The sequence below is a fragment of the Microcaecilia unicolor genome, chromosome 1, assembly GCF_901765095.1.
Source record: "Microcaecilia unicolor chromosome 1, aMicUni1.1, whole genome shotgun sequence".
Classification (NCBI taxonomy): domain Eukaryota; kingdom Metazoa; phylum Chordata; class Amphibia; order Gymnophiona; family Siphonopidae; genus Microcaecilia; species Microcaecilia unicolor.
The window spans coordinates 665,273,813-665,299,808 of record NC_044031.1 but is presented as its reverse complement, the minus strand read 5'-3'; the positions used below and the strand labels follow the sequence as shown (position 1 = coordinate 665,299,808).

Here is a 25,996-nt window from a genome sequence, read left to right as displayed (position 1 = left end):
ATGTCCCCCTCTGTGTGTAGGTAAACTTATGCATGTAGTGTCTCTACCACGAAAGGGCATTCTTTCCAGGGAAGGACATTTACATATAGACCCGTGCTTTTGAATTTTCAAATCTTTGCATATATTTTTTCTCAGAAGAACTATCCACACATTTTAGCAGGTGTAGCCACTCTTCTGATTTGTGCTGTCTATGGCAAAAACTCCTCTGCCATTTCCTTTCACAGCAATCTCTGCACAAGCACAAACAACCCACATTTAAAAACATTCCAAGGAAGGCTAGTAAGAGATTTGTGCAAAAACATCCATTTATTGGACACTCCCCAGAGGAATAAAAACATATAAAAGCAGAGCAATGAAAATAATAAAACATACAGTCCACAAAAATAGTGATGGTAAAGGTTTCAAACTTGTGAACAGTTCTAGTTAGCACTTGATTTCTTTTGCTGTATGCTATCACTCTTTCTGTTTTCTGCATCTGTCCTTCCTTTCTCGGATAAGCTCTGCACCCCTCCTGTGCCTCTCTGATCTTGTTTAGCACCTCTTACGTTAGGGCCCTCTAGCAGCTCCTGTCCACAACCTTGTACTCATCCTCCTCCCTATATGTCAATTCTATAGCAAAAGGCCTGAGATAAACTCTTGCAAATTCAGCATAGACTCCTCCTCCTTCTCTGTGCAAACACTCAACACCAGGGGTGTAGCCACGAGTGGGCCTGGGTGGGCCTGGGCCCACCCACTTTGGGCTCAGGCCCACCCAGCGACGATGCAGAGCAACAACAAAAGAATTGATCCCCCCTCCGGCACGCAGGCCTTCTTTCCCCTCCCTCCCTCCCCTTCGGGCAGCGCCGCAGTCTATTGCTACAGCTGAGCAAAGCTGCAGCGCACCAGGTTCGTCTCCGTCCTGCCGCTACTTCTGCCCTCTGGCTCCGTGATCTTTGTTTGCTTATCTGCAGCGGTTCCGGATCTGTGCGCTCCCAGGGCTGTCTGTGTATGCTGCCTGCGACTGCTTCCTCTGCGCTGGGCCCCGCCTCTTCAGAAGAGTAGGCGGGGCCAGCGCAGATGAAGCAGTCGCAGGCAGCATACAGACAGGCCTGGGAGCGCGCGGATCCGGAACCGCTGCAGAAGAGCAAACGAAGATCACAATGGAGCCGGAGGGCAGAAGTAGCGGCAGGACGGAGACGGACCCGGTGCGGTGCAGCTTTGCTCAGCTGTAGGGATAGACTGCGGCGCTGCCCGAAGGGGAGGGGAAAGAAGGCCTGCAGCCAGGTGCCAGACTGTCGCTGGGGAAAGGGAGGGAAAAACGTGTGTGTGTGTGTGTGTGGTGGTGTGTGGGTGGGGGGTCGGGGAGAGACGGAGAGATGCTGCAAGGGGAAAGAGAATGAGAATTGTTGGATATGGGTGGGATGGGGAGAGGGAGAGAAAGGGCATGAGAGAAAAAACCATTTTGGACATGGAAGTGGAAGGGAGAGGTGAGAGGGGAAATGTTGAACATGGCAGTGAGGGAAAGGAAGGATGGAGAGATGATGATGGTGGTGGTGGGGGGAAGAGAGAGATGTCAAACCAGGGGCTCAAGGCAGGGAGAGGGAGAAAAGTTGGACATGAAGGTGGAGAAGAGGAGAGGAAAGGAGAGATGCACAAGTGAGGGAGGGGAGAAAGAGGGAAGATGGATCCAGGGAGAGAAGATAGACAGTGGATGGTAGGGAAGAGAAAGGGAAAATGCTGGACAATGGGGGAGGGAAGAGAAAATTTTGTGCCCACCCACTTTGTGCTCAGGCCCACCCAAAATTGGCTGTCTGGCTACGCCACTGCTCAACACATGAGCAAGTCCCCACCTCCTGTCCTGGGACTTGATTCTCCTTATACTCCGGAACACACACAACCCCTTCTGGATTAAGGCCAAGCAAGATACACCCAGCACTTGGGTCCTTCCTCCTCTCACACCAGGCCATCACACTCTCTCACTCACTCATTAGCTCCACTTCTCTCCATCCTTTTAGGATGTGGAACTCCCAAGCAACAGATAGTCCCTTTCAATGTCCTCCTTAGCTCCTGGTCCTAGCACACTGTGTCCCTAGTATTAAGCCCAAACCATTTTGTCTCCTCTCTTTCTTATGGGAAACAGGTTCCAAGGCTGGCCCTTCCCTTCTCCCCCCCTACTCAGTCTCTGAAGGAGAAGACCACAGCCTGTTTGGGCACCTGGTGGATGAGCCTCTCCACCTCCCTCTACATCTTTGGGACTCCCTCTGGCGAAGGAAGAATCCCGGCTACCTCCCTACACTCGATGTTATACTTCCCTCCAGTTACTGAAAGGTAGCCCCTACCAAGGGTTTTCCAGATTTGCCTACCACTTCATTTTCTTTGAATGGTTCTACTCTGGAACAGAGACCCATAATGTTCCTGCTGCCACTTCACAGGAACATTATGGGATAATCGGCACATATACTCCCTCATCCTATAAACTGCACCCAAAGATAGACATGGTTATAGAATACACTGCCTGGGTTAATCTCTTCATAAAGGCAGTTAATAAATCCCAAAAAATAAATTTATGCACTTAAACTAATTGGTGCAAATGATGCTTAATTGAAGATATATATATATATATAAAACTCACCCTCAACATTCTATTTGCACTGACGTCACTGAAGCCAGGTTCGTAAGTTCAAAGCTCTGAAGCCACACAAAATCACAGTCTCTGGGCCCCGCTCTCGCGTCAAACGTTATGACGTTGAGGGCGGAGCACATTCTCACCTCCAACGTTCTACTGCACTGTAGCTCTGCTCCGCTCTTGCATCAAAACGCGATGTCAAGGGCGGGGCACACGTTACTCTATCGGTTCCTACTGCAGGGGCATTGACATGACGCTAAAATCTTCTGTTTCGCCAGGTCAGGGGGGGGGGCCTTCGGAGAGGGGGGAGCGCCGGCAGCGACGACATCGGTGGGGGTGGAAGGGGGTGCACTGGCAACACACACATCGGGGGGAAGGGAACGGTGACGGACGCTGGGGGGCATGCCAAAAGGGCCAGGGTGAGAGGACATTCGCAGGGAGGCTGCAGGGGGGCAGTGATACAATATAATCGCTGGCTGGCTGCACGGGGGGGGCAGGAGACACACCTAAATCGCAGGGTGGCTGCAGGGGGACAGGGGACACAGGAAAATCACTGCCTGGCTGCACGGGGGGGGGGGGGCAGGGGACACAGGACAATCGCTGCGTGGCTGCAGGGGGGCCAGGGGACACAGGACAATAGCAGGATGGCTACAGGGAGGGCAGGGGAGATAGGATAATCACTGGGTGGCTGGAGGTGGGCCACGAGACAGACAACAAATGCAGGGTGGCTGGAGGGGGGGCAGGGAATATAGAACACTCACTGGGTGCCTGGAGGTGGCGCAGGGGACACAGGAAACTCGCTGCGTGGCTGCAGGGGGGCATAGAACACTCACTGGGTGCCTGGAGGGGGCGCAGGGGACACAGGAAACTCGCTGCCTGGCTGCAGGGGGGCAAGGGACAGAGAAGACTCGCAGGTTGGCTGCAGGGGAGGCAAGGGAGAGAACGCCATCGGTGGGTGGCTGGAGGGGGAGCAGGGGAGAGAGGAGAATCGCACGGTGGATGCAGGGGGGGCACAGGAGACACACTCGCACCCAGCACTGTCGCTCTCTCTCACACACACTCGCACATTCACTCTCACTGTCTCACACACAGTCAATCTCACACATACTCTCTCAAACATACACACTACAAGGAAAACCTTGCTAGCGCCCGTTTCATTTGTGCCAGAAACGGGCCTTTTTTTACTAGTCTTTCAATAATTGGACTTGAGGCTAATTGACACTAATTAGTAGTTACATGTGCAACTGTCCTACACCCATATTCTATGAAAAGCATGCCTAATTTCAATAGTGCACAACTCCAAAGGGAGTGTGGCCAAGGAAGGGGCATGGGTGGGTCAGGGGCCTGACCAGCATTTAGGCGTGGTTTTATAGAATACTTGCATTTATGCGCCTATATGCCAGTAGTTAGGCACAAGCTTGCTCGCACTTAAAGTTATGCATGACAATGAGGCATATTTTCAAAGCACTTTGGGAGGCTAAGTTCCATAGGTTTCTATGGAACTTTGGGAGGCTAAGTGCTTTGAAAATGAGCCTCAAAATGGACTTAAACTAATATTCTATAATCACAGTTCCACACAAAACTGCTGTTATAGAATTCACGATTAGTGTTCTGTGTCCCTATGCTTAACTTTATGCCCTGTTACAGAATTAGTCAGGCATTGTTATTAATCTGGGATAAACCAGCAGGATGTGGACCTCCCAATAACAATTAGTCTAGCCTGATAACTGTTCTCCAGCCTAGGAGAGAAGTCCACTGGCCTGAGTTACACTGACTAACCCAATTCTGACCTTTCAATGGGTGGAAACTCAACTTTTAAACATTATGCTATTAAAACATCATAGAATTTTATGAAAACTTTATTATTATTTCTGGAAGCTCAGAATTTGACCTTCTACTCCATAAACAGGATGATTTGAAAAACTCTTTGCAATAATAAAAGAGTAGAATTGAACTGAAAATGTATAAAAACAGGGCTAAAACTAAAATTTCAGGATGGCATAGGTTTGCTGTGCTAAATACTAGCTAGTCACACACACTCAAGGACAAAGACTGACAGCACACACTGTAGCAGGACTTGCTTATCTACTCTTACCCTCGATAACATCATATTCATGTACCTTTCTGACTTCATGTGCAACTTAAAGTTAGTTCCCTTATTGTCTAACTCCTGTTAACTCTATTTTAACTGTCTATAAGTTCTCTTCTCATGCATTCTGTACTGTCTATTAAGATGTATTATTATTCATTGTGTTGACATTATAAGTAGTATACTATGCCATACTCTGTTATTTGGACATTTTTACTGCTGTAATTGGGAAAGGGGAAAGGGAATGGAACTTGATAGTTACCTGATGCTAGGGTTCACCTTGGGGGTCAGCGCTCAAGAAAAAGATTTGGGTGTCACAGTAGATAATACACCGAAATCTTCTGCTCAGTGTGCGGTGGCGGCCAAAAAAGCAAATAGGATGCTAAGAATTATTAGGAAAGGGATGGTGAATAAGACCGAAAACACTATAATGCCTTTGTATCGCTCCATGGTGCATCTGCACTTTGAGTATTGCGTTCATTCTGGTCGCCATGAGGGGCATATTCGAAAGAAACGTCCAAGTTGCGATTTGGAAGTCCTTGCAAAATGACGAAATCCAGGGGCGGGGAAACCCATATTTTCGAAAAAAGATGGACGTCCATCTTTTGTTTCGAAAATACGGTCAGACGTCCAAATCCTTAAATTTGGACGTCCCTAGACATGGACATTTCTGACTTTTGGTGATTTTCGAAACCAAAGACGTCCATGTCAAAAACATCCTAATGCAAGCCATTTGGGCATGGAAGGAGCCAGCATTTGTAGTGCACTGGTCCCCCTGACATGCCAGGACACCAACCGGGCATCATAGGGGGCACTGCAGTGGACTTCATAAAATGCTCCCAGGAACATAGCTCCCTTACCTTGTGTGCTGAGCCCCCCCCCCCAATACCTACTACCCACAACTGTACACCACTACCATAGCCCTTACAGGTGAAGGGGGCAGCTATTGTTATGACCCGGTAGTAGTGAGCCCTTGTGCCCCGACAGAGCACGGCAGAGATGGAGCGCTACCGCACTCAGTCAGGCAGCCAGACAACCCCTAGCTTCACCTGGAAAGCGACCACCATTCACTGGGAGTTGAGCTCCCAGCTGCAGGCGGCCACCAGGACTTCTGGAACCGGCGGGGTTGCACAGCCACTGACCAGGATGGCAGGAAACAGACACAGTCCAGAACCAGTACTCTGACAGGCAAAGAATAGTCAAAATCAGTCCAGGGTCAAGGCAGGCAGCAAACAAGCGTAATCCGAGAAAACTAGCCAAGGTCCGGTGCACAGGTAAACAGGAACAGAAGAATAGTCAGTGAACAGCACTCCCACAGCATCTCCTCAGAACAATTGAGGCCGAAGCAATGAAGGCCTGAAGGCAGTGCTTTAAATAGTGAAGCAATCTGAGCAAACCAAACTCAGGTGAATCCAACATGTCTGCCCCCATAGGAGATCCTCTCAAAACCAAATATGGAGTTCCTTCCTGTTCTCGTTTATACAAGATGGCTGCCCCCTCCTGAGCTAGCCAAGATGGCTTCTGCCCTTGCTCCAAGCCGGATGACTGCTGCCAGACTTAGGAAACTGAAACAGACCCTCCTAAGACTGAACCTTGTCCCTTTTGGACGGAGCTGAGAAATGACTTAGCCGGGAGGAGCGTCGAACAGATGAGGGACGTAACACCTATATATGGGTACATTGGGTTTTCGAGAGCTCGCTGTTTCCTCCACAAATGTAACAGGTAGGGGGGGGGGGGTATGGGCCTGGGTCCGCCTGTCTGAAGTGCACTGCAGTACCCACTAAAACTGCTCCAGGGACCTTCATGCGCTGTCTTGGACCAGAGTATGACATCTGAGGCTGGCATAGAGGCTGGCACGAAATATTTTTAAAGATGTTTTTTTGAGGGTGGGAGTGGGTTAGTGACCACTGGGGGAGTAACGGGAGGTCATCTGGTCATTTTGGGCACCTTTTTGTGCCTTATTCGTAAGAAAAACATGTCCGGGTGAAAACGTCCAAGTGTTCGTCAGAGACGTCCTTGCTTTTTTCGATTATGGGTCAGAGATGTCCAAGTGTTAGGCACGCCCAAGTCCTGCCTTCACTACACCTCCGACACGTCCCCTTGAAATTTGGACGTCCTTGTGATGGACTGCAGTTAGAGACGCCCAAAATTGGGTTTCGATTATACCGATTTGGAGGTCTCTGGGAGAAGGATGTCCATCTTCCGATTTATGTCAAAAGATGGACGTCCTTCTCTTTTGAAAATGAGCCCACATATCTCAAAAACGATATAGTGGAATTACAAAAGGTTCAAAGAAGAGCGACCAAAATGATAAAGGGAATGGAATTCCTCTCATATGAGGAAAGGTAAAGAGGTTAGGGCTCTTCAGCTTGGAAAAGAGATGGATGAGGTGAGATATGATTGAGGTCTACAAAATCCTGATTGGTGTAGAACGAGTAGAAGTAAATCTATTTTTTACTCGTTCCAAAAGTACAAAGATCAGCCGACACTCAAGGAACTTACATGGATATACTTTTAAAACAAATAGGAGGAAATATTATTTCACTCAGTGAACAGTTAAGCTCTGGATCTCTTTGCCAGAGGATGTGGTAACAGTGGTTTGAGTATCTGGGTTTTTAAAAAATTTGGACAAATTCCTGGAGGAAAAGTCCACAGACATGGGAAGCAACTGCTTGCTCTGGGATTTGTAGTATGGAGTGTTGACATGATTTTGGTTTCTGCCAGGTACTTGTGACCTGGCTTTGCCACTGTTTGGCAAACAGGATACTGGGCTAGATGGACCATTGGTCTGACCAGTATGGCTACTCTTATGTTCTTATGTACCACCTTTCTGTGGTTTTTACAACTACATTCAAAGTGATTTACATAGTATATACAGGTACTTATTTGTACCTGGGGCAATGGAGGGTTAAGTGACTTGCCCAGAGTCATAAGGAGCTGCAGTGTGAATCGAACCCAGTTTCCCAGCATCAAAGGCTGCTGCACTAACTACTAGGCTACTCCTCAGTAGCAGAATTGCATGTTTGACTTATTTTGTGTGATTTTGTTCAAAGGGGAGGAAAATGAATACTTAGCATACAGAATGAATATGTGATATTTCTTATGTTCTAAATATATAATTTCATATATCTTTATTAAGGATACAAAGCAAAGCAATTCTGCTTGTCTTTAACTACTGTGATAGTCACATCCAGGATAGTTGGGTTAAGGCAGTTTCAGTTTGAAATACAAGTCCCAGAAGGCATTGCAGGCAAGGAGCCTGGGGGTGAGAGGAAGAACCCAGACTGGACTGGACTCCTAGCTGCAATCAGGGAAGACTGCTTAAAGGGGACTATTTGCCACACACTTTTAGGTGGCTTACATGTGCTTAAGATTAAAGGTGAATGCTGCTGTTGGAACTATGTATCAGGTCTACTAGAAACCTGCATGGAATAAAAGCCTTAAAATTGAAGTTGCTGGTGGACATTTGTTTCTTGATTGTACCGGGAGCGCTCTCCCTGGTGACACTACACAAGAGCTATTTTCCTGTACAATGACAACCCTTAATAGATTAATGGCTAGCCTCATCTTACAGGTACAGAGAGAGGGTCCAAAGTACAATGTAAAGTCCAGAAAACAAAAAGAAGCACCAAGAGCCTTCAAAATCGGGACATAGTTCCTTTTATGATACAACTTGAGAAACAATCTTCCAAAGGTGACCCGAAACGGGCTGTATTTCAGCGCACAGTGCCTGTGTCAGTGGTTTACATCAAACATAAACAACAATGTAACTATAACATAAAAAATGAATATCAAGTAACAACTAAAAATAGATAAGAACATTAATAAAACCTACATGCAAATTGCATTGGACATACAATATGAGGATGCATCAGCGCATAATGCATAATGCAAGATTTATCAGTAGTAATATTGGATTATTTTGGCAGAGTCTTTATATCAACTGCATAATATTGGATATATTAATAGTGATAGAGTGGGAATTGATACACAAAACCTAATCCAGATTAGCCATGACACTTCATAATAGAAATAGCAGTTAGCGTATCTAGGCTTAAAAAATGTTTGGATAAGTTCCATGGGGGAAGCCACTGCGTGTCCTGGGATTGGTAGGATGGGATGTTACTACTATTTGGGCTTCTGCCAGGTACTTGTGACCTAGATTGACCAATGTTGGAAGCAGGATACCGGGCTGGAAGGACCATTGGTCTGACCCAGTATGGCTATTCTTATGTTCTTACAACAAACCTTTTCCAGAGGAGGGGAGGTGGTAGAACTAGAGGACATGAATTTATATTGCAGGGGGGTCAAGTCAGGAAAATTTTCAGGAAGTGCTTTTTCACAGAGAGGGTGGTAGATGCCTGGAATGCTGACCATTTCAGGCTGTATATCAGGGGGCTATTTTGTTCCTTTAATATTAGGAGATCAAGAAATACAAGGGTTTGAAAATATTTTATTGAATCATCTTGCCACAGTTACAAGTAACAACATGAGGGAAGGTTGGGAGTGGGCCTGAGGAGAAAGTCTACATGTACGAGAGTGAAACAATTGGGAAAAAGAAGGGGGAGACAAAGTTTGCACCCTGCCTGATCTTTCCCCCAATCCATGACAATTCAAGGGGGTAGAGAAATCTATTCCCCCTACAATTCTGACCTCCTGCTTCTTGCCCTCTCTACACTAAAAAGTAAAATTGTGCTCCTGCTGTATACCTTCAGTCTCCAACTTCATAGGGCTAGATTCTGTAAATAGCACCCAAAGATAGGTGCCGAAATCACTATCCCAACTGCAGAGGACTTAAATACAAATCTATACATACATCTGCACACAACTATGGAATGAATTACCAATCGCCATAAAAACAACACACGACTTAACAACCGTCCGAAAATTACTAAAGACTTACTTATTCATAAAGACGTACAAAAAAGATTCCCCATAATGATCTGACTTCCAAATTATTCCAATTACAACTATTATGGAACCCTCCTATTTCTTCATCTTAATTACATCCTCAAGACTGAATATTATACCTTATCCTGAGGGCAAAATTACAGAGCACATCCAAGGACATGGATTACTGAGACCAAGTCAGCACGGCTTTTGTGTGGGGAAATCTTGCCTGACCAATTTACTTCAATTCTTTGAAGGAGTAAACAAACATGTGGACAAAGGGGAGCCGGTTGATATTGTGTATCTGGATTTTCAAAAGGCGTTTGACAGGGTACCTCATGAAAGGCTACAGAGGAAATTGGAGGGTCATGGGATAGGAAGAAATGTCCTATTGTGGATTAAAAACTGGTTGAAGGATAGGAAACAGAGTGGGGTTAAATGGGCAGTATTCACAATGGAGAAGGGTAGTTAGTGGGGTTCCTCAGGGGTCTGTGCTAGGACCGTTGCTTTTTAATATATTTATAAATGATTTAGAGATGGGAGTAACTAGCGAGGTAATTAAATTTGCTGATGACACAAAGTTATTCAAAGTCGTTAACTCGCGACAGGATTATGAAAAATTACAGAAGGATCTTACGAGACTGGGAGACTGGGTGGCTAAATGGCAGATGACGTTTAATGTGAGCAAGTGCAAGGTGATGCATGTGGGAAAAAAGAACCCAAATTATAGCTACGTCCTGCAAGATTCCACGTTAGGAGTTACGGACCAAGAAAGGGATCTGGGTGTCGTCGTCAATAATACACTGAAACCTTCTGCTAAGTGTGCTGCTGCAGCTTGGAAAGCGAATGGAATGTTGGGTATTATTAGGAAAGGTATGGAAAACAGGTGTGAGGATGTTATAATGTTGTTATATCGCTCCATGGTACAACCGCAACTTGAGTATTGTGTTCAATTCTGGTTGCCTCATCTCAAGAAAGATATAGCAGAATTGGAAAAGGTGCAGCGAAGGGCGACTAAAATGATAGCGGGGATGGGACGACTTCCCTATGAAGAAAGACTAAGGAGTCTAGGGCTTTTCAGCTTGGAGAAGAGACGGCTGAGGGGAGACATGATAGAGGTATATAAAATAATGAGTGGAGTGGAACAGGTGGATGTGAAGCGTCTGTTCACACGTTCCAAAAATACTAGGACTAGGGGGCATGCGATGAAACTACAGTGTAGTAAATTTAAAACAAATCGGAGAAATATTTTCTTCACCCAACGCATAATTAAACTCTGGAATTCGTTGCCGGAGAACGTGGTGAAGGCGGTTAGTTTGACAGAGTTTTAAAAAGGGGTTAGACGGTTTCCTAAAGGACAAGTCCATAAACCACTACTAAATGGACTTGGGAAAAATCCACAATTCCAGAAATAACATGTATAGAATGTTTTTACGTTTGGGAAGCTTGCCAGGTGCCCTTGGCCTGGATTGGCCGCTGTCGTGGACAGGATGCTGGGCTCGATGGACCCTTGGTCTTTTCCCAGTGTGGCATTACTTATGTACTTATATGTACTTATGATATCATTAAGTTATGTTTATCTATCAATCCACTTCCAATCCTACATGATTTACTTATGCACTCTTATTTGTAACAATTGTAAAATTATTATTCCGTTAATATGATTGCTATGATATTCTTATGCACCTATCTGTATCTATATTCTGAAATTCTTATTCTATAATGTGTATATGTCGTTGTAACATTTTGTAAGCCACATTGAGCCTGCAAATAGGTGGGAAAATGTGGGATACAAGTGCAGCAAATAAATAAATAAATAAATGTGAGCTAAGCGAATATTCTGTAAAGGGTGCTCTGCACACAATGACCTTTACAGAATACTAGCTTAACATGCATTTTGCGTCTAATTTTGGGCGTGAACATTTATGATGATTCAAAGTTAACTGGCCAGTTTGTGAACCGGCCAAAAATAAACTGGATATTCAATTCCTGTCACCAGAAATGGCCTGGCACTGAATATCCAGGCTCGGTGCCAACCGCAGGAGTTAGCCGGGCTATCCCCCATGGTCTGAATATCAGGCCCTATGAAATTTAGGCATGCATGTTACACAATAGGGCACAGGGCAGATCCGCATGTACTACTACTTCTTATGTAACTCCTAATTACTAACAATTAAGAGGCATTTTTACAAAGGTGCGCCAAAAAGTGGGCTGTGGTAGTATGAGCGGGACTATTTCTCCAACGCACCTGGAAAAAAAGGTTTTTTTGGGGGGGGGGGGGGGAACGGACGTGTAGCAAAATGAAAACCAGCATGTGTCTAGTTACGGCCTGAGCCCTTAATGCCACCTATTGACTTTGCGGTAAGGACTCAAGCGGTAACCGTCCAGTGCACGTCAACTGCCAATCCCGCAGTAGAAAATAGAAAATCATTTTCTACTGCATGTTTTCGGCATGCGCCAAACTCGGAATTACTGTCAGGCGCATGCACTATCTGGGCAGTAATGCTGATTTGACGCGCTGTATGCACGTAGGCCGTTACATACCTTTGTAAGAGGGCCCTTTAGTGTTTGTTATCTCCAATAATTGATTGTTAGCACCTAACTGGGCAATTAGTATGTGTTTCTACGATCCATGACCAAAAATGTGCAACAACTTAGGTAACCTAGACACAATCTGGGAATTAATAATTATCAAAGGGGAGAACCTGCCACAGTGATCAATTCCATTCTGGAGGAGTTAATTTAACAAGAGGCACTAGACCCCAGAGATCATTATTGTTATTACAAATCACTTATTTTAGATTTTAAATTATTAGCCTCATTTAATACTTATTAATGTGCCTTAATTTAACACACGAAATGTAATACAAGCCCCATCATTCTCAAAGGGCCTATTTACTACATGCAAAGCTGACTAACACATTGTTAAAGCATTAATACAGATCAGTAAATAAGGCTGTAAGATTTAAATTTGGGGGTCGGGGGGTATTTGAAAACTGCATTGCAATTACCTGCTGACTTTTTTATTTTTTTAAACTTCAGAGGTTCTGATTCATGTTATAAGGGGTTGATGCTGAATGCTGACCGATCGGAACATGGAGTTCCAGTCTCAGGATTTTACTGCAGACCACATCCTCTGAACTTTATAAACAGAGTTGGGGGAATGCAGATCCCTTAAGAACGTTTTGTAAAAGTAGAAATGGCTTGTAAAACATTTTAATCTTTCATGAAAAGGTTTAACACTGGAATACTTTCCATCCAGTTCCTCCTAATAAGGATATTTAACAGAATAGAACAAGTTGAAAAGCGTACACCTAGAGTGGCACATTTCTCCCCTTTCCTGCAGCTCCCCTTCTCCCTAGACCCTCCACCTTCTGGTGGCAGTAGCAGTAGGACCAGCTGTTAAGACCTGTGGGGTCATTAGCTCACATGCCTCTGCCAGGTCTTGCCCCTTCCTAGCTTTCCTAATGGAGTTGGGGTGTGGCAGAGGAATTTAAACCCACAAGTCTGCACATATTAACAGAATGCTTCTGCTATTAGGCCCTGGACCAGCCCCACTTTTTCTAAGTTTGTGTCTGTGGTGAAGGGGACAGAAGGGTGAGGGAAGATTCTTAGGGGCAGCAACTGCTGTTCTTGGGTAATATGCAATGCTTAGTGATAAAGTTAAGAACATATATTAATTTTTCTCAAAGGAAGGTGTTCTTAAGTGAAAAATGGCACCGTTTTGCCATTCTTGGCTTCTTCAGGATGTGAAACCTTACTGATCATCAGCAACTTTGTGCAACATTTGTAAAACATTTTGGAGGGTTTCTATGACCATTGATGTCCTGAAAGGTCACCATTACAACTTTTTGTTCAAGGTGACTCTTTACTGAGGTCTTTTTCCTCCTTTCATATCGTTGTGGCTCTATTCTGAATTTGAACTGTTAAGGGGTCTCTTAAAATTGCACACAAGTATTCACACATAAAAATTAGGTGCATGGAAACAGAGAGCCTATGTATTTACATTTTTCACATAGAGAAAGGGGGAAGGGAATGAGACTTGATATACTGCCTTTCTGTGGGTTTTTCAACTACATTCAAAGCGGTTTACATAGTATATATAGGTACTTATTGGTACCTGGGGCAATAGAGGGTTAAGTGATTTGCTCAGAGTCACAAAGAGCTGCCCTGGGAATCGAGCTCAGTTCCCCTAGGCTACTCCTCCACTCCATAAGCATTTCCAGGGTACAGTCTGGATGGAGCTGGGGCATAGTTACAGTGCAGGCATGCAAGTAGACACAGAATACATTCACATATTTACACCTTCTTAGAGCAGGTGGAAAACAGCATTTGTATGCTCCTGGAGATAGTTCTGAGTGCCTCTTTATTAAGGTGTATAAATGTCTATATTGTATTTACAACATAGGAGGTTTTCTTGAACTTTTCACAGGACTCCTGTTAAATACTGCCTTTCTGTGGTACAACCAAAGTGGTTTACATATATATTATATGCAGAAATTTTCTCTGTCCCTACTGGGCTCACAATCTATGTTTTTGTACCAGGGTTACAAGGAGCTGCAGTGGGAATTGAGCCCTATCACATAGTAAAAACATACATAGTAAATGACAGCAGATAAAGACCTGAATGGTCCATCCAGTCTGCCCAAGATAGATAAACTCATTTTACATGGTATGTAATACTTTATATGTATGCCCGAGTTTGATTTGTCCCTGCCTTTCTCAGGGCACAGACTGTAAAAGTCTGACCAGCACTGTTCCTGTACTAAAAGTTCTGAAGCTAACGTCGAAGCCCCTTAAACTTTATACTCCAGCACATCCATATCTATTCAGTCACGATCAGGACACAGACCGTAGAAGTCCACCCTGCACCGATTTTACTCTCCAAATACCAGCGTTGGCACCCAATCTCCACTAAGATTCCATAGATCCATTCCTTCTAAACAGGATTCCTTTGTGTTTATCCCACACACGTTTGAATTCCATTACCGTTTTCATCTCCACCACTTCCCATGGGAGGGCATTCCACATATCTACCACATATCTACCCTCTCTATGAAAAAAATACTTCCTGATATCATTACTTCTGAGTCTGCCCCCCTTTCAACCTCAATTCATGTCCTCTAGTTCTACCACCTTCCCCTATTACCCAGGTTCTTAGCTCTCTGCACTAACCATTAGGCTACTACTCCCCCTCACATGTTCTGGGGACACTTCAAACGGTGGCAGGCTGCAGTCCATTGGAAAGAAGTTGCTGGGGCTCTAAGAATTTTTATTGCTCAAATTCTTTACTTGGGTGTTTTTGGATTTGGCTCACACCTTTTTTCAATTGTACCTCGGGGTGAATTATTTTCAGGTACAGTAGGTATTTTTCTACCTCTAGAGGGCAAACAATCTAAGTTTTTACCCAAGCTAAAGGAAGGTTAAGTGAATTACCCACAAGGCATGTCAGTGGGATTTGAACCCTTGCTTTCCTAGTTTTCAGCCAGCTGCTCTTAACAATTGTTACTCTTTCACTCCTGGCTTCTGCCAGCATGCTCAAGAAAAGGCTTTGTTTGTATTGCCACAACCTAAAACCCTTAATGGTCAATATTCAACCAGAGGCAGCGAGTGTTTTACTTACTGCCACTGGTGTTATTCCCAGATAATCAAAGCTGAACCGTGCCCAGGCTTTGGCACTGAATATCGATTTTTTACAAGCCAGCTAATGCATAGCCGGTTAAGTGCAATATTCAATACGTAACCAGCCATGGGTTACCGCAGTGGTTCCCAAACCTGGTCCTGGAGGCACCCCAGCCAGTCAGGTTTTCAGGATATCTACAATAAATATTCATGAGAGAGATTTGCAGGATATCCTGGAGTGAGTAGAAACCATGAGAAGGGATCTCCAAACAGAAGAATGGTCAAGGGTCTGGCAGTTAAAATTTAATGCAAACAAGTGCAGAGTGATACATTTGGGGTGCAGAAATCCAAAAGAGTTGTACCAGATAAGAGGGGAGAGATTGGTAAGCTTGGCTCAGGAGAGGGTCCTTGGGGTGATGGTGTTTGAGGATCTCAAGGTGATTAAATAGTGCGACAAGGCAGTGGCCATGGCCAGAAGGATGCTAGGCTGCATAGAGAGGGGTATAACCAGCATAAGAAAGGAGGTGTTGATGCCCCTGTACAAGTCATTGATGAGGCCCCACTTGGAGTAATGTATTCAGTTTTGGAGGCCATATCTTGCTAAGGATGTAAAAAGATTTGAAGTGATCCAAAGAAAAGCAATGAAAATGGTGTGGGGTTTGCATAGCAAGATGTATGAGGAGAGATTAGATGACCTTACATGGATGCCGTGAAGAAAGGAGAAACAGGGATGATATGATATAGACATTCAAATATTTGAAAGGAGTAAATCCACAAACAAACCTTTTTCAGAGACGGGAAGGTGGCAGAACTAGAGGACATGAATTGAGGTTGAAGGTTGGCTGACTCTGCAATAATGTCAGGAAATATTTTTTCACCAAGTGGGTGGTAGATACATGGAATGCCCTCCGGCAGGAGATGATGGACATGAAAACAATAACAAAACTCAAAAATGTGTGTGATAAGCATAAAGGAATCCTGTTTAGAAGGAATGGATCAAAAGAAGCTTAGCTGCAACACCGATAATTGGGAAGCAAAGCCAGTACTGGGCAGAGTTCTATGGTCTGTGCCCTGATTGTGGCTGAATAGATTTGGATGGGCTGGACTGGAGCTTTTCAGAGGCTTCAACGACAACTTCAGAAGTTTTAGAACAAGGCCAGGGTCGGGCATACTTTTATGGACTATGCTCTAAAAATGGCAGGGACAAGTCAAGATCGGGTGTGCACATGCAGTATCGCATCATACCTTATGTAATGGGTTTGTCTTGTTGGGCAGACTGGATGGACTATACAAGTCTTTGTTTTCCATCATCTACTATATTACTATGCTACAAAATAGCAGATTTTGCTTAAGCACTAATTACTACTTTTCAGTGGCAATAACTGGTCACATGCTGCTGACAATTAGCGGATAGTCCTGAATAAACAATTTAACCAGTCAGCAGCCATTTCTGGTCAGTTAAATCGTTTTCAATATCAACCCCTTAGGTTCCAGTAGCTTAGAGGTCCTTTTACTAGGCTGTGGTAAAAAGGGCCCTGTGCTAGCGGTGGGGCTGTTTTTGCCATGCACTGTGGTCCTTTTTACCACAGTGGGTAAAATGCCTGAAAATAGCCACGGCCATGTGGTATGATTGTGCTTACCGCATGGTCATGTGAGAGGGAGCACTTACTGCCACCCATTGAGGTGGCAATAAGGTTTCCCGTGCTAACCTGGCAGTAACCGGGGTAGCGTACGGCACTGCCCGATTATCGCTGGGCTAGTGCCACCCTAGAATCCAAGTCAAAAACAGAGAGAAAAATTCTATCTGACCAAAATACAGCAGATGAAAGGCTATAACTTTGTAAGTGTTGTGCACCAAGACCTTTAACTTTGAATTCAACGTTTGTTCTGATTTTTGCATAAACAATCTCCTAATACTTTTAGTTTCTGTTTACAATAATTGCAAACAACAGATCATATTGTAGAACACCGCACAGAACGGCAGACAGTGAAAAAAAAAACAGAGAATCTGGAAGGATGGAGGGGGCATTTTATGGAACACAATGCTTGATGAGCACCGCGTGAATCGACAATTATGTGAGATCCATCATAAGCATCTAATCTGTATTTCAGGGCGGGGGATTGAAGGATTGGGGCACTCCAGAGGCTGAGTTATTCATGGTATTAAACTGGATTATATCACTAATCCGCACACAACTTCTCTGTACAATACAATTCAGCATATTCTCTTATAAAAGGGGTTCTTTTTGGTTCCTGCACTCCTTTAACTAATCAACGAAAGTCTCGCACCCCCGGTGTCTAATAGTGACTACTGACAGCAACATATAACGTTGTTAGCCACTAACAGTGCTAACTGCTAACATGTCACTACAATTACAGTAAGACAGTTATACTACCAATAACACAACGCAACAATGATTTTGCTACTGAGAGGAAAACATGTGATTTATACTAAATTGAACCCGCCGATTCCAAATATGAACGCCGAATTTGCCTGACATGTCTAGATTTTAAGTTACAAACTAAAGATATATACACAGGGAGACTGGTTCCACTTCTTCACTATACTTATAAGTACAGAACACAGTTGTCAAAAAGTAAGTCAGAGTTTATCTGATTAAAGGAGGAAATCGCCTCAAGAATAAGCCCCTCCCACAAATACAACATGGGGTAAAGGCTACAACTTCATCATCATGGGCGTTTCTATAAACCTCCTCTTTTTTTCTTTTTTTTCTTTTAACGTTTTTCTCTGAAAGTTATTTTTCTAAATGCTCAATAAAAAAGCCGCTCTGCCGAATGTACTATATAAAACTTTTTAACTTAACTTCGGCTGACTGCAGGCTTTCTCCTCCCAGACCGTGGTTTAACTGTGGTTATACATGCAAAGCCTATTCACTTATAATATTAATGCTTGGGATGCGTTTGTGCTAGTAGTGCAGAACTTCCTTGGGAACAGACGAGCTGAAAACTATGCTGAGCCAGTAGACAACATGCTTAAAGCATATGAACAACTTGGCTGCCGAATGTCATTGAAAATGCATTTCTTACATTCCCATCTTGACTTTTTCCTACCCAATTTGAGACACGTAAGTGACGAACATGGAGAGAGGTTCCATAAATTTCTACAATGGAGAACAGATATCAAGGCCGCTGGAATCCCAAAATGATGGGGGACTACTGCTGGTTTTTGCAACGGGAAAATATGACCGGTCACAAACACAAAAGTAGATGCCTGAAGCACTTTTAACAGTACTGGGCCTTGCTGGAGTAAGACTTTTAAACTGGAATACGAGCCTTTTTTTGAAATTTTGTTAATCCATTACATTTTCATATACTGTTTACTACAAAAACTTTGATGTAGATCAGGTAATTGTTGGGAGTAAAACTTGTTCTGTAAAAAATTATTCAATGCTTTCCAAGTGCTTAATTCATTTGGGCAAACTTATGCATAACAAAATTTCCTGACGTGATACAACAATTCTGACTTGGATTTGGAATACGCACACTGAATTTAGTATAGGACAAATGGTTTTTGCCCAGTAGCACACAAAAATTTTTTGTTGTTGTTGTGCTGTGTAATTGTCCTAATGACTGCTTTCACTTTGTCTAGAAAATGTCAATACATTTTCTCAGATTTCAAGACCCTTCTCTGCACCCTGTTTGACTTCCTCTTGCACCCCTTAGAGGTGTGGGCACTACTGGTTAAGAACCCCTATAACAGAAAAGGTATGGTCAGAGATGTTCTCAAGATGACCATACAAAAAACAACAATTATACCATGTCATAAGTTGTTCAAGTATCCCAATAATCACATCTATCACCAAATTCAAGATGAGTCGTTCCTTCTTGACAAGTTACAAATAGAATCATTGGACACAAGTTTGAAGAATCCTTGAGTTTTCAGTGTGAGTGTACTTCTGGGGCGTATGAGTTTCCTTTTCATGATTGGAGGAATTCTATATAGGGTGCCTAATCTTAGGCGTCACTTCTGTGCAAAGTTTTCAGTGTGGAAATGCATTTTAAACGGATGGCAGGCACTTGTGGCATAACCAGGAATTTTTGACAGGGCTGCGTCTGCTTTTGACTCCCTTCGCCCTCTCTTCCCAGCCCGACCCCGCAAAGATCTGACAATTCCATCCCTCCCCCCCCTTACCTTAAAATCACCTCCAGTTTTTGCTTGGGCAGGCCAGCAGCAGAGGCATTCATAGGCTGCCTGCAGCCTGCACTAGGACTCTCTCTTTGAACCATCCTGCCATTCAAAAAACAGGAAGTTCTATCTTTAAGGGCGGGATGGTTCATAGAAGAAATCCTGGTGTACGCCGCAGGTAGCCTATGGGTGCTGCTGCCACTGCCCAGGTGACTGGATGTGATTTTAAAGCACAAGGGTAGGGGGAGAGAGAGAGGGAATGCCAGATCTTTGCAGGCCAGGCCATGGAGGGAAAGAATGGAAGAGATGCAGCAGGAGGGAGAAGGGAGGGACTGATAGGGGGTGCATATGCAATACACACACCTTGAATGGATATAGCATTTGCTAGTTGCCAAAATGGGGCAGAAATGGCAGATCTATGTAAAAACATACTTACGCGCCCCATTATAGAATAGTGCCTAAGTGTTTCTGTGCGGATCTGCAAAGGGGGTATAACAATGGGAGGGACATGGGCAGTCAGGGGCATTCAGATGTGCAGTACATAAGTACATAAGCATCGCCATGCTGGGCAGACCAAGGGTCCATGGAGCCCAGCACCCTGTCACCGACAGTGGCCAAAAGAACAAGCAATTTATCCCCATCCATCCTAGAAATAGTGTATTATTCCCTCGTCCATTCAGTAACATTTTATGGCCTTTTCCTCCAGGAAGCCATCCAACCTTTTTTTGAAGTCCGCTAAGTTAACTGCCTTAACCACTTTTTCCAGCAAGGAATTAGCAGTTTAACTACGCGTTTAGTGAAGAAACATTTCCTCCGATTCATTTTAAATTTACCACACTGCAGCTTCATCACATGCCCCCTTGTCCTAGTGTTTTTGGAAAGCATAAACAGATGCTCCACATCTACCCATTCCATTCCACTCATTATCTTATAGACCTCTATCATATCTCCCCTCAGCCGCCTTTTCTCCAAGCTGAAGAGCCCCAGCCTCTTCAGCCTTTCCTCATAGAGAAGTCGTCCCATCCCCTGCATCATCTTTGTCGCCCTTCTCTGCACCTTTTCCAATTCCACTATATCTTTTTTGAGGTGCGGCGACCAGAATTGAACACAATATTCGAGGTGTGGTCACACCATGGAGCGATACAACGGCAGAATAATATCCTTATTTTTGTTTTCAATCCCTTTCCTAATGATACCCAACAAAAGAGGAATCTACGTATAGCTATCCCCCTGACTACAGAGTTAGAGTTATATTTTATTTGGTCCTGAAGGGCAAGGAGAAGAAAATCCTTGAAAACTCTAAATCTAGTGACAAACTCTCACCTCAAATGTATCTTTTATCTTCACTATAACAGTCCAGTTCAAAAAGAGACCACTTAATCCAAAGGCTAGGGGACAGCCCAAGAAAATAATTAAGTAAATAAAATAACGAAGAGTATTGTAAGAATTGTTTTTTCTCTGGGAAAATTATATTGACTTTAGTCTTTTTATTGTTAATTACGTTTTATGTTTTTATTATGTATGTTGATTTTTGTTACCTGCTTTGGACAAAGACAAAATAGAAATAAAATAAATACAATTTAAAAATAAAATAATGAAGCTACAATATGTACACTGGCTTCCAGTAAAAGAACGAATTACTTTTAAAATTTGTACACTGGTCCATAAAATTCTTTATGGTAAAGCCCCAGGTTACATGGATACCTTTATCAATCTGCCATCAAGGAATTCTTGCAGATCATCCCGTTCATATTTAAACCTCCATCATCCTACCTGTAATGGTCTAAAATATAAATCCACTTACGCTTCCACCTTTTCCATTATTGGCACTCAACTATGGAATGCATTACCTAAAACTGTGAGAATTATTCATGATCATCTGAATTTCAGAAAATCTCTTAAAACTAATTTGGAAAGGCTTACCCTAATGGACCAGTCTTAAATCCATAATTCCTGGAATACAACTTATTTATGGACCTCACGGACTCTATTACCCTCCCCCTCTTTTCCCTTTCCCCTTGTAATTACTATCCTTCCTAGTCACCTTAATATACTTTGTTTGTTTGTTTACCGGATTGGCGATTGCCTTTATGGTCTGATGTAAGCCACATTGAGCCTGCCAGTGGGTGAGGAAAATGTGGGATATAAATGTTATAAATAAATAAATATATTTAATCTACTCTAACCTGTAGTTTATATTCTGCCAACTCCCCTAGTAACCAACGTGGATTACAAAAATAAAAAGATAGCATACAGAAATAAAAATAAGAACAATGCATGAAAAGTAAACAAAAATCAGTTAAAAGAATTACTGACAAATATATTTAAAGAACGCTGAAAAACTAACTAAACTTAGCAGCCTAGGTAAGGCATTCCAAAATGTCACTGTCTGAAATAATAGAGCATTCAAGCGATTTATTTTAAACGTATTTTTTTCACAGATGGAGAAAGTAGGATGGGGCAGATTTTAAACGGAACATTCTAGGGCTAGTTGAACAGGAAAACAAGTGAATTAAACATTTTGGACCACAGCCCTGCAGTAAGTTATAGATAATACAAGCCAATGTGGCTTAATCAGCAATAGAGTAGCCCTATCAAATTTACTGCTACATTCTACAGAGTTTGCAGCTTTTATCTCAAATATTTAGTGATACTTGGGTATAAACTTTTGCAATAGTTAAGGTGACAAAGGATCAGGTCTTGAACTAGAAGAGAGAAAATGATCTACAGAAAACAAAGAATGGATTGATCGAAGCTCATGAAGTTTGAAAGACACTTTTTATTTATAACATAATTTATCTGAGGTTCCAGAGTAAGTTGTGAGTGAAACTTTAGTAGTTCTGGCATCCTGGAGAGTATCTACCAGTTGGCAGAACCACAGCATCTGGAATAGAGTTACAAGAATTAATCAACCAAGGCACTTTAATTTTGTCCTTATTTAATTTGAGGCCTTGAGAGCTGCTCCAGTTTTTATTTTCAACAATCTCAATACCTGCACTGACCTTAGAGATGGGTACTATGCAAATCTTCAGCTGCAAGAGTCAGTAAAAACATATCAGCATAGGAATAATGATGAATATTTAAGGCATCTAGACTTCCTCCAAAGGAGAACATGTTAAAAAAATACATTAAGCGGAGAGAGTGTACACTAACACAAAGAACCACAAAATTAGAATTTTCTTTTATACAAAATGACAAAACCCAGAAATGACAAGGGATATGAAATAAACTTTTTTTTTTTTGCCTACATACCCCTATCAGAGAATCAGCCAAGTACTGGAGAGATGCAAAGTATGCGCTATTAAGAGAGAATGAGCCACTCATGAATAGTACACACTTCTGATATGTGTGCTACTGAAGAAAAGTACACACTGTTGACAGATCAAGTATGTTACTGAAGAGTAGTATGCATTATTGTTAGATATTAGGGCTTATTTTTAAAACTGAAAAATGTCCAAAAAGCAGCACAAAGCAGCAAATGGCCTTTTATTTGCCAAAATGCACAAATCGCTATTTTCAAAACCCATTTTTAAGACAGTTTTCTCTACAGTTTGTATGCAGTGTGTCCAAACCACAAGGGGCCATGTCAGGGCGGGGGGATTTGGGTATTCCCAAAACTTGGACTTTGCCATAATTGAACAAAGCAAAAATGTCCAGGTCTACAAATTAGATGTTTTGGTTTAGATCTGTTTCAGTCATGCCTAAGTCACACAAATGTGCCTTAAATGATTAGATGACCACTGGAGGGATTAAGTCATGATCCCCCCTTCCTCTCCCCAATTGGAAAACAGTGCATCTTCTTTGCACATAGTGCACATTTTAAAAAAGATTTACCCTCTATTGGCAAACAACATTTTATTGTAAATGACAGTCTACCCTTACCCATCATTCCAAATGGCCGACATGCTTACAGCTTGCTTGAAAGTACATATCTCTGGAGACGTGCACATACTGGAGTTTATAACCAACATGCAAGCCCTTGGCCTGGATTGGCCGCTGTCATGGACAGGATGCTGGGCTCGATGGACCCTTGGTCTTTTCCCAGTATGGCATTACTTATGTACTTATGTACTAAATTGCATGTCGATTTGTCTACTGGCTGCTCTGCTCAACAAAATTGCCAATCAACCTGACACTTGGATTTATCACCATTCCGGAAAACTTCAGTAATACAGTATAATCAATGGAAAATCTCAAAACCAATATGTGGAGGAGTGGCCTAGCGGTTAGAGGTGGCTGGTTCAAATCCCACTGCTGCTCCTTGTGATCTTGGGCAAGTCACTTTACCCTCCATTGCCTCAGGTACAAAATTAAATTGTGAGCCCTCCAGGGACAGAGAAATACCCAGTGTACCTGAATGTAATTCACCTTGAGCAAAATCTAAATAAATAAATAAATAAATATTTGTCACCATTTCAACAATCACAAATGGCTTTGTAAATGTACTACTATTGCTCCTAAAGATAACAATGGAAATACAAACTCACAAAAGATTCCTAGACAAACTGTATTATACTAATTGATGCAGTTCTAGATGTTGACAGGACAGTTCAATATCCCACAACACTGCTTAACTCTCAAATTATTCTACTGATGAATCTTGATGCACCAAGACTATTCGGTGGCATAAGACTGTGTACCAAAAGCCTAATGCCTCATATTATTGAAGCAACAGTCTTTAGGTTGTGCCAAAGGAGATGTATTCATGCCGCTGACACTTATCATTCCTATGGACACATGCCTTTTCAATTCAAATGTCTACAATTTCCAGCGCATCTCACCTTTATGATGTGTATCTACAAAACACAAGGATAGTTTATAAAAGGTTGCTGGCATTAACCTAGAGATTCCTAGCTTTTCCCATGGTTAACTTTACAAGGTATTTTCAAGAGCTGGACCTGGAAAAAGTTTCTGAATTTGTCCACAATTAGGAAACTAAAAATATTGTCCCATCAATCAACTTTACAGTAATTGTTTTTCACTGCACATAGTCTTTTCTTTATTATTCTACTATATCATATATTAAATTACCCAGGCAACACTGGATAACCCTAATAGTATACCATAAAGGAAAGAGGCACCTAATATTACATCACAGAATAGGCTTCTAGTCAGTCTCTGCTATAGGATTGCTCCGATAATGACCCTGGGCAAGTGGGGTGGTGGAGCTCCTTTTTACTTTGCTGGCAAGGATGCTACTACTACATTTCATTTCTATAGCACTACTAGCCGTACACAGTGCTGAGCCCCACTAGCCAAATAAACAGACTGCCGCCGCTACCCGCTGGTTCTCTTTGGCTCTGAGCAGCGTCCATGCGCGAGAAGTCCCAGCATGCTGCTCAGACCCAGAAACAAGCAGCAGGGAGCGGCAGCAGTCCATTTATTTAGCTAGTGGGGCTCAGCATCCCCACCAGCAAAGGTATGCCACACTGGGGGGGGGGGGGGGAAGAGAGGAATGTGTCCCCCCCCCCCTCCCCAAATTGCAGGGCTGGCTATGGCCAGAAGGACAGCCTGTTTAAAATTTACCAGCACACCACTGTCCTGGGGTCATGTATGATCAATTATCAGCCTCAGAATTATTTTCTAGGCGCTCTGAGAAATAGCTACAACAGGAGGTAGATGCTAAAAAAACCATAAAATAAGCAATTTACACCAACATGCAGCCACATTTGCATTTTTATTTTTGAACCAGTCCTTCACTGTGTACAAACCTCCCAACATTCAGAGTGATTTAAGCAAGCGGGAGAAGCTCTGGCCTGCTTAAAATCGCTCTGACACACCAGAGCTGCCTGATGATATTCAGTGGTGCTAAACCAGGCAGTGCTGTTGAATATCGCCTCTGACTGCCTATGTCAAAAGTGGGCAAGTCAGGGGCAGTACACTGGGGAGGAGCTTCCCCATCCTCCAAGCCTGCAAGTGACAAACCCACTCCTTCTACTACTCCCCCAGAGCAATTTCTGTCCCATTGAGTCCCCACCTCAGTAGACCCCTGGAGTGGAGTGGAGGTGTAATCTAATGGTTAGTGTAGCGCATTGCAGACCTAGGGAACTGGGTTTGATTCTCACTGCTGCCTGATGGTCGGCAGTGGGTTGAGATCCTAGGGAACCAGGTTCAATTTTCTCTGCAGCTCCATGTGACCCAGGGCAAGTCACTTAACCCTCCGTTGCCCCAGGTACAACAGTAGTACAATGTACTACTTAGATTGTGAGCCCACCAGAGACAGTCCCAGTACCTGTAAAATGAAACTATAAACTGCTTAGGTCTAAGTGGTATATATATACTGAAATGAATGAATGAATCCCTGGTGGTCCAGTGGGGTCAATGGGAGCAGGAGCAAAGGCCACCTGTTCCAGCCCCTTGAGGCCACTAAAAGAAAATGGCTGCCACAACTTCTCGTGGCAGCCTCGCAGTACTAAAGAAGAAATCACAATTTCTTCTATCTGGGCTGAGGTACCCTTTTAAGGCAGGAGTTCTCAATCCAGTCCAGTTTTCAAGATATCCGCAATGAATAAGCACAAGATAGATTTGTATAAAAGGGAGGCAGCGCATGCAAATCTAACTCATACATATTCATTGGGCCCAATATTCAGAAAATGCTGAACTCCTAAATTTAAGCTCCTATCTTAGGGGTCTGCTTACTAAG

The 25,996-nt window shown here is 43.2% G+C and overlaps 1 protein-coding gene across 5 annotated transcripts in view; it reads right to left on the bottom strand.

Annotated features, from left to right (window-relative positions):
• STRA6 (stimulated by retinoic acid 6) overlaps nucleotides 1-25,996 on the bottom strand; it is a 206,980-nt gene that overhangs the window by 100,546 nt on the left and 80,438 nt on the right. The window lies entirely within an intron of this gene.